The following is an 8937-nucleotide window of genomic DNA, read 5'->3' as shown; positions in this document are numbered from 1 at the left end:
GAAACCCAAGGCCGAGGCCTGAAAACCTCAAGGCCAAGGCATTTCAAACTTACGATATACAGAACAATGAACTAACAATACTTAGGCGGCAGACATCACACATGGTAAAATGTATGTGAGCGAGGGGACTGAGCGAGAAAAAAATTAACCTTTGTCCATTTAAAACAAAAACAATTTCATGATAGAGACATATTAAAATAATGATATAGTTACCTGTGTACACATAATCCATAATTTTTCTATAGGCGATTTACATTGCAATAATTATTATTACCACGGTCATCTGATCCTGGCATTCTCAACGTATGTTTTTCTCCATGCACTCCCTGGGACAGGGGCAGCAGAAAATTATCATGGGGGGGGGTCAACGCCAAAAAGGCACCCATTTATCAAAGTGAGTTTTTTGTGCAAACAGATACATGTATTTTCAAAATGAGATTATGAACTGCGTGAAGTAATTGTGTGTTTTATAGAAATTAAGTTGAGCAAAGGCCTTCTAAAATGATTTTTAACTATAAGATAGATATTTTGCTTTAGGTTTTACTTCTCAGCGAGAAAGCATAGCGAGCAAGCGGTTTTGAAAAAAAAAATCAATTCTGATGTTGTAAAACTTGATTTATGGTCAATTATGGGGCTAATCATTGTTGAAATTTCCTTGCGCGATGTTGCCAGCGCGAATCACCAGCTCAAACTTCTTGACATGTCGTGTAATAAGACATGGAAATTATTTTATTCTGAGCTGGTTTTGGATGTGTATTTAACTAAAAAATAACTTTGCGCTCGCTAATTCTTTTTATATACTGACCAGTAAAGGAAGCAGTTAATTACTGCATTTTAAATAAGATACATAACTCGCCAATAAAAAATAATGCGAGCGCAAAGCGCGAGCTCAAAAATTTGTGATATTCCAACCTGAAAACTGGACATTCTAAGCATTTTTTGTGAACGGGAAGAGAACGAGTACAATAATTGATGCGAGTGCAGGAAGCGAGCCAAATAGTTGTGATATTTCAACCATAAAGCAACATTTTATACATTTTTGTAACCATTAGCAGTACTGTACTAAACAATAATTGATGCAAGCACGATTCAAAATCTGCGATTTTCGAACCTTAAAATGTATTATGTTTTATTATTAAAGAAGGTATTTCTTTTTTAAAAAGGGCATATTTCATTTGGAAAAAAAAATCCTACAGGGATTTTTTTTTTTGGGGGGGGGGCAAGAGAGCACAAAGCGCAAGCTAAAATTTTCAAATGCTTAAACTGAAAATGAGTCATTTTTAGGACTCTTGTCAGTTTTCATATTTTTTTCTGCTTACAACCACTTTTATTAAACAGTTAATTAATCATTAATTATTAATACTTATTGATAATATTAATAATTATTAATTATTTAATTATTTTTTGTTAATTATTATTTCTTGAAACCATATTGACACAAAAACAAATACGTTGTTTATTTCCTTGAAACTGTAGAGAAATGAGATTCAATGTTGAACGATATATGATTAAAAAGAAGTAAACATTTTGTCCCCTTTGTTTTGTCAATCTGACCCAAAACAAATATAAAATTTAGAAGAGAGATAGAGAGATGAAGAAGTCCCACCACCAAGAATAAACTTAGACAAGGGGGGGGAAGGGAAAGGAAAAGATGGAGTAAATGTGATATTATTTTTTGAACAATCTATTGCAAAATTAGCTTTTCTTATAGAAAGAGGGGGACAAATTTTGTTCACTCGCTCGCTTCAATCGCTTTCTTCTTCTTTTTTGACAGAAATTTTGCTCTATATATGTCATGCTTGGCCCCTCAAAGTTTCTGGCTCATCATGCCATTGACATTACCCATTTGGATATGACACAATTGGAGACTGTGTTCAATTTTACCAAATCTGTTCAGAATATCATTAGGACTTAAAACATTCTTGTTGGCCAAAGAAAATAATACAAGGAAAATCCTAATGAAATAGAAATCAACCTTGTTATCGTTCTTTAGGGTTAGCTATGTTTAAAGTATGAAAATTGTTGTCAAAATTGCAGTCAGATGTAAAAATTATTCTTGTCATCAAAGCACTATTATCTTGATCATGACCATTATTATTTACTGTCATTATCATCATATGATTACAACACATTACCAATACATAATGCTATTTTTCATAACTGATGTATTCTTTGTTTGAATTTCTTGATAATGGTGACAATTACAATTGATGACACTGCTAGTACACTTACTACTGCTGCTGCTACTGTTACTGGTGATTGGTAGTATTGACCATTAGTGTTATTAAATATATATTTAAAAAAACAATTGAAACATTTATAATTACTTATTAAAACAAATGAAAGTACAAAATACAAAATGCCTTGAAAATGCCTTTAAAAAAAAAATTCAAGGCTGAAAATCCTCAAGGCCAAGGCCCTCTCGAGGCCAAGGCTTTGAATAAGTAGCTAGGCATTAAGGCGCCTTAAGGCCGAGGCCGAGCATCAAGGCACTACAATACTGATTAGTGTAGTAGGTTTCACGGCACACCATGTATCTTTCTTGGGCAGATGTTGGTCCTGAAAAGGACCACCCAATCTCGACGTTTCGACAAGTGTGTTCTTGTCGTCCTCAGGAGAAAACGACAAGAACACACTTGTCGAAACGTCGATATTGGGTGGTCCTTTTCAGGACCAACATCTGCCCAAGAAAGATACATGGTGTACCGTGAAACCTACTACACTATTCTTCTTCGCCATGGAAACCTTCAGAAATTATAACACTGATTAGTACTAGGCATTAATTAGACAGGTCCAGATTTGAGGTAAAGTTAATGCGCTAGCCTAAGCTAGCCCTACCCTAGCACATGTCTTGCCATTAATGGCAGCTAGCTTATTAAGTGTTTAAGAATTGGATATATATATATATATATATATAGATCTAAGCCTATAAGACCTATGTAACTATGTAAGGGTACCGGTAATTTGACCATGCTAATTCATTCTGAACAACGTGAATGCTTACGATCGGCACTGGTCGAGGCCAAGTCCACGCGCATGCGTACTCTCAATCCGAAGACGCAAGTCATGAATATTCATATGTTGGTCCAGAACTCGGTGGGAAAAATAATTTCGCCGGCCGCGGGCGGGCCTGCGCATGTCCGTATAATTATGCAAATTACCAAATTAACCAGCGCCGCCAAACGCAAACCGCCAATCTAATTTGAATTTGAAAGAGCCATCTTCGCCTCGCCGTTAATTTGCACCGCACTTTTTATATCGAGTGCTAGTGCGATAAAGAAGGGTAAAGAAGGCCGTTTTAATAATAATTCAACCACTGAAATCACACGGACCAGATTTGGACAATGACTTGAAAGCTAAGACATTCGCAGTAGGCTCTACAGGTAAGTTAACAATTTTCTATGATTTTCTTTTCGTAGTTTGTTAAATGGCGCGGCTCGCAGCTAGCTGCGGGGCTAGCTGTAACGTTAGAGTTCGTCAGGACATCCTGTTACTGCCCCTCAGCGCTGCCTGCCGGCCGCGACTAGCCGGGCGTGGATGTGTGGCTGCCATGCCGGTGCAAGTCTGCGCACATACATCATATTGACCTTACGATTTGTGTTAAGATTTAACATGAATTTCTTTTTATTTCACAAAATCTTTCAGTTGATATTGTTCCATATATTGTTATAAGTAAATGAGAGAGATATGTGATCGAATGTGAAACCGATTTTCTTGGTCTTGGAAAAAATCTGAGACTCAGTCTCAGCCAGTTATGATTTTCAATTTCAGATTTAACATTATGATAGTGGCCAGCGCCTCGTGTCTGCGCACCAATCACTATACACACGATTTGAGGATTTTGATGAGATTTTGAAATGCCGAAAATCGAAATTCATTATTTTTTCCACCATTTTAAGAGTCTGATTTTTTCATGAATAGGCCTAGCTGTTTATCACTTTTTGACTGTGTATTTCAGGAGAGAGGGAGACCCAAAACCACCTGGAGTCATACTGAGCCTCGAGGAGGAGATGAAGTCAGTGAACATGACCTGGGGTACCGGTAGTTTCCAGAAGAAGGCCCAGCTCAAAACCGCCAGGACTCGGGAGTGGAGATCCGAATACTTCGTTGCTGCCCTCCATATGAGGAGGCTGTAAGTTAGGTAATTCAGATGTCAAGTTTTCTTTTGGGGTCTTTGTGTATCCTCTATTATGAGAATTATGGAAAAGAGATGGTGATTTAATGGTTTTAAAGATGTAAAATATGAAATTCTAGCACTTTTTTTAGGCCTAATATGAGTTCGGACACCCTACTTATAATTTTTTTTTGAGGAGCGCGATATTTTTGTACATGACCCAAGCCTAGTTTCACCACAGATTAATTAATAGCTACACAGCTGTTGCATTTACAATTTTAATAACAATCTACAACAATTGAGCATTTTATAAAATTGAGTGTGTCTAGGAAAGCAAATTCGGAGGCATAAGGAGAGCCATTTATTGAGCTCCATGGAATTATAAACATGAAGGACTGATCTCTGCGACATCGATTTCAGAAGTATTCCCAAGACCAAGTGAACTTACTCATTTTTTTAATAAATATGATGATGTGCTGTTTATCATTATAGTTGAATCATTGATTCACAATCCCATGTATTTTTCTTAATGTGCAAATGGAATTTTACAACACTCTGTAGTAACCCTTGCCCGCCTTAGGTGTAGACATGTATTGCTATTCACTGTAATATAGACGTATTTTTATTCACTGTTCACTGTACTGATTATTTTTCTCTCCATTGTTTTAAAAAAATTATTCAGATACATCGCATCTACCAGCAAAGAATGTGTGCCAGTAGAGGAAAGGAATGTACCTGTCGCACGTGAACTCTTTAGAGGCAGTGAGGACAAGATCTGCAAGCAAGTGATCCTTTTTGTAAGAAAATTTCCAATTTGTACATTTTACAATTAATTTTTTTTAAGCCTTTGTACACATTTAGAGTATCAAGGCTTACAAAATGTAAAAAATTAATGTTTGCCCAAAAATCATTATGGGAAAGGTGGATTTCCGAGGGAAATCTATCTTTGTTTACACAGTTGTACGAGCAACCTTATAGGAGGCTTGTCTAGGCTCCGTGATGAAAATACAATGTAAAAATTGATTCACAATCCCATGTATTTTTCTTAAAGTGCAAATGGAATTTTACAACACTCTGTAGTAACCCTTGCCCGCCTTAGGTGTAGACATGTATTGCTATTCACTGTAATATATACGTATTTGTTATTCGCTGTTCACTGTACTGATTATTTTTCTCTCCATTGTTTTTGAAAAAAATTCTTCAGATACATCGCATCTACCAGCAAAGAATGTGTGCCAGTAGAGGAAAGGAATGTACCTGTCGCACGTGAACTCTTTAGAGGCAGTGAGGACAAGATCTGCAAGCAAGTGATCCTTTTTGTAAGAAAATTTCCAATTTGTACATTTTACAATTAATTTTTTTTAAGCCTTTGTACACATTTAGAGTATCAAGGCTTACAAAATGTAAAAAATTAATGTTTGCCCAAAAATCATTATGGGAAAGGTGGATTTCCGAGGGAAATCTATCTTTGTTTACACAGTTGTACGAGCAACCTTATAGGAGGCTTGTCTAGGCTCCGTGATGAAAATACAATGTAAAAATGATAAAATTATCTTCATGGAGTCCTCTAGGCTAGCCAGTGACATGGGCCCAGGCCCATCAATTTTAATTCATGCTTTTGCATAACCAAATGGCGTGAATTTGGAACTGGAAGTATAATTTCAGATTGACCTCCGAAATGAAACGTGCACAATTAGTCTGAACTAAAATAACATTTCCTGAATTTTTTCTTAAATCTGGAGGCTGAAGTATTTTTTTATCTTTGAAATTAAATTGGTTCTCGTTGTTTTTTACCTCTGACTTACCAGTATGTGTGGGGGTACCGTAGAAGTAGAATTAAAGGGATGGTCCAGGCTGGAAACATATCTCAATAAATAGAGTAAAATTCACAGAGCAAAATGCTGAAAACTTGATCAAAATTTGATAATTAATTAAGGTTTTGAATTTTAAAGATTTGCATTATTCCGGTGAAATAGTTCTAGGCATGTCTTTATGAATATTCATTAGGTTGGCTGATGATGTCATATCCCAATTGCCCTTTTGTATTTTATTATATGAGATTAGGTTTATTAAGATATTTTTAACCAAGAACTATTGACAATTGGATTGACAACTGATTAGGTGCATTAGTTATTGACGCAACTTATTTCATTACAATGGAGACGCATCATTTACACATGTATGAAAAAATCAAACATTTATGATTTCATCTAGTAACATAAAAAAAAGGAAAGTGGAGATGTGACATCAGCCCACCTAATGAATATTCATGACGAAGTGCATACAACTGTTTTCACAAAATATTGATAAACTTTAAAATTCAATAACTTCTTGTTATCCTATTTTGATGAAATTTTCATCATTTTGCTCTGTGAATTTTACTCAAGTATTATTTAGATGTAAATATTTTCGGCCCGGACCATCCCTTTAATCCTCTGATAAAATTTTGTATTTCATTTTTTTTTTTTTTGCTTTGTCTTGCGTTTTTAAACATGTTCTGGGAACTGCTTTTTGAAAGTTGTCAGCATTAACAAGTTGTCTTTTTCCGACAGTTACCATAGTAACAGTCAGAGGCCAGTGCTTCTCAGCCAATCAAAAGCAATGATTTCACTGAAATAGTCGGCACTGACAATCATGAAATACCCATCAGATGTTAGCAGATAATGTGCAACATAGACTCCTAGATACATATATGCAAACATACATAGTCTAAGTCTTTATTATTAAAATAAATGTATAGGTATAAGGTCGAGGCAATTTTATCTCTGCGATGTCAATTTCAGAAGTATTCCCAAGACCATGTGAACTTACTATACATGTTGTAATAAAAATGATGATGTGCTGTCTATCATTTATAATTGAATCATTGAAATATGGAACTTAGAGAAGTTTCACTATCCCATGTATTTTCTTTATGTGCAGATATAATTTTACACCACTGAAATTTTGTATTACGGTATTCACTGTACTTATTATTTTTCATTCCATTGGTTTTTTTTTCTAATCTTCAGATACATCGCATCTACCAGCAAAGATCAAGTGCCACTACAGGAAAGGAAGGTACCTGTTTCACGTTTCTTCTTCAGAGCCAGTGAGGGCCCCAAGATCTCAATAAATAATAATTAAAAAAAGACTCCTTTATCATTCCTTTAAAAATAGTACATATTATTTATTGAAGGTAAATGCTTAGATGCATTATATTCAAATTTTGTCTCCAAGCTAGCATGTAAAAATTGGATTGACTACATATTTACTGTGTAAGTTAATGATCTTTGTTGACACATAATACAAGAATTATACACAGCATGTTACAGTTTGTAACATAATTTTCTTTCATTAAATTCCTAGTTTAAATACCATATAGATGTTTTTTGTGACTTTTGTCATTCTCTGATGTTTTTTGGTACAGATTTCAAGAGACTGAGGGATTGATTTACCAGAGCAAGTTTACAGTCCAATCCTGTTATATTGTGCATGTGGAAATTAACAAGGTTTCAATACAATGCTACAAATTTACCTTGATTCATTTCATCAGTCCTATGTGCAAGGATAATTATTTCACTTGTCCATGCACATTGTTATAACAGGAGTGGACATTCAATGTAAAGATTATTGAAGATAATTTATAATTGAAATAACCGCCTGAGAGGGGGGGGGGGGGGTGTGTTGGTACCAATATTATAATGTGTGTGTGCGCAAGGAAAACGAAGGAGTGATTATATGAGAAGAGTAAAAGATCGGGAATGTACATATCCACATGATTCATTTTTGTTTATGCTATACATTGCAGGGTGTTTCTAACTGGTACCACTTGACAATTTATGTTTCCAACTGGTCCTAACTGGTGCTTCCAACTTGTTCTAACTGGCACCAGTTGACAACTGGTGTTTCCAACTGGTTTTAACTGGCACCAGTTGACAACTCATGTTTCCAACTGGTCCTAACTGGCACCAGTTGACAATTGGTGTTTCCAACTGGTTTTAACTGGCACCAGTTGACACCTCATGTTTCCAACTGGTCCTAACTGGCACCAGTTGACAATTTGTGTTTCCAACTGGTTTTAACTGGCACCAGTTGACAACTCATGTTTCCAACTGGTCCTAACTGGCACCAGTTTACAATTGGTGTTTCCAACTGGTTTTAACTGGCACCAGTTGACAACTCATGTTTCCAACTGGTCCTAACTGGTACCAGTTAGGACCAGTTGTCAACTGGTACCAGTTGCTAACTGGTACCAGTTAGGACCAGTTGCCAACTGGTATTTCCAACTGGTACCAGTTACAATTTGTCAACTGGATTCCAGTTGAATCCAGTTGATTCCAGTATTCCAATTTCCATATTGAATCCAGTTCGCTAACTGGAATCAACTGGTACCAGTACCAGTTGGATGAACTGGTCCTTAACTGGTTTTTTGACCTGGGAACTTTAGCTAATGTTGTTAAATCAAGAAATCCGAGCAGTGAACATAGTGGATTTAGCTCCTTTTGGAATAAAACTGTTTTGGATTTAGCTCCTGTAAAAAAAACTCAATTTGTGTTCAATTTTTGCCAAACTTCCAAAAATTTTGGAATGCGATATGGTGCACTTGATTCCCGTGTCAAAGATAAACAAATTTATATTTTAAAATTACTTTTGGTCAAAAGTGGATTTAGCCTTTTTTTTTAAATTAAGCTCTTCAATTGTCAAAAGGGGTTGGGTGAAAAGTAACAGATTATGTTCAACACCTTGCCTACCCCATCAGGGCACCCTAAGGTAAAAAGGTAAAAAGTCTAATGCCCCTTGGGGCCCCTTGTAGACACTCAATGGTGCGTTAAATGATATGT

The 8937-nt window shown here is 35.8% G+C and overlaps 1 long non-coding RNA gene across 1 annotated transcript; it reads left to right on the top strand.

Annotated features, from left to right (window-relative positions):
* The first annotated feature begins 3255 nt into the window (after window positions 1-3255).
* On the top strand, window positions 3256-7477 carry LOC129260154 (uncharacterized). The gene is made up of 5 exons (XR_010292939.1): window positions 3256-3383; window positions 3959-4141; window positions 4797-4911; window positions 5319-5433; window positions 7126-7477. It is a non-coding gene; the product is annotated as an uncharacterized LOC129260154 (long non-coding RNA).
* The last annotated feature ends 1460 nt before the right edge of the window (window positions 7478-8937 follow it).

This window comes from Lytechinus pictus, chromosome 3 (assembly GCF_037042905.1).
Source record: "Lytechinus pictus isolate F3 Inbred chromosome 3, Lp3.0, whole genome shotgun sequence".
Taxonomy (NCBI): domain Eukaryota; kingdom Metazoa; phylum Echinodermata; class Echinoidea; order Temnopleuroida; family Toxopneustidae; genus Lytechinus; species Lytechinus pictus.
The sequence above is the reverse complement of the archived record's forward strand: the minus strand, read 5'-3'. Positions and strand labels throughout refer to the sequence as shown.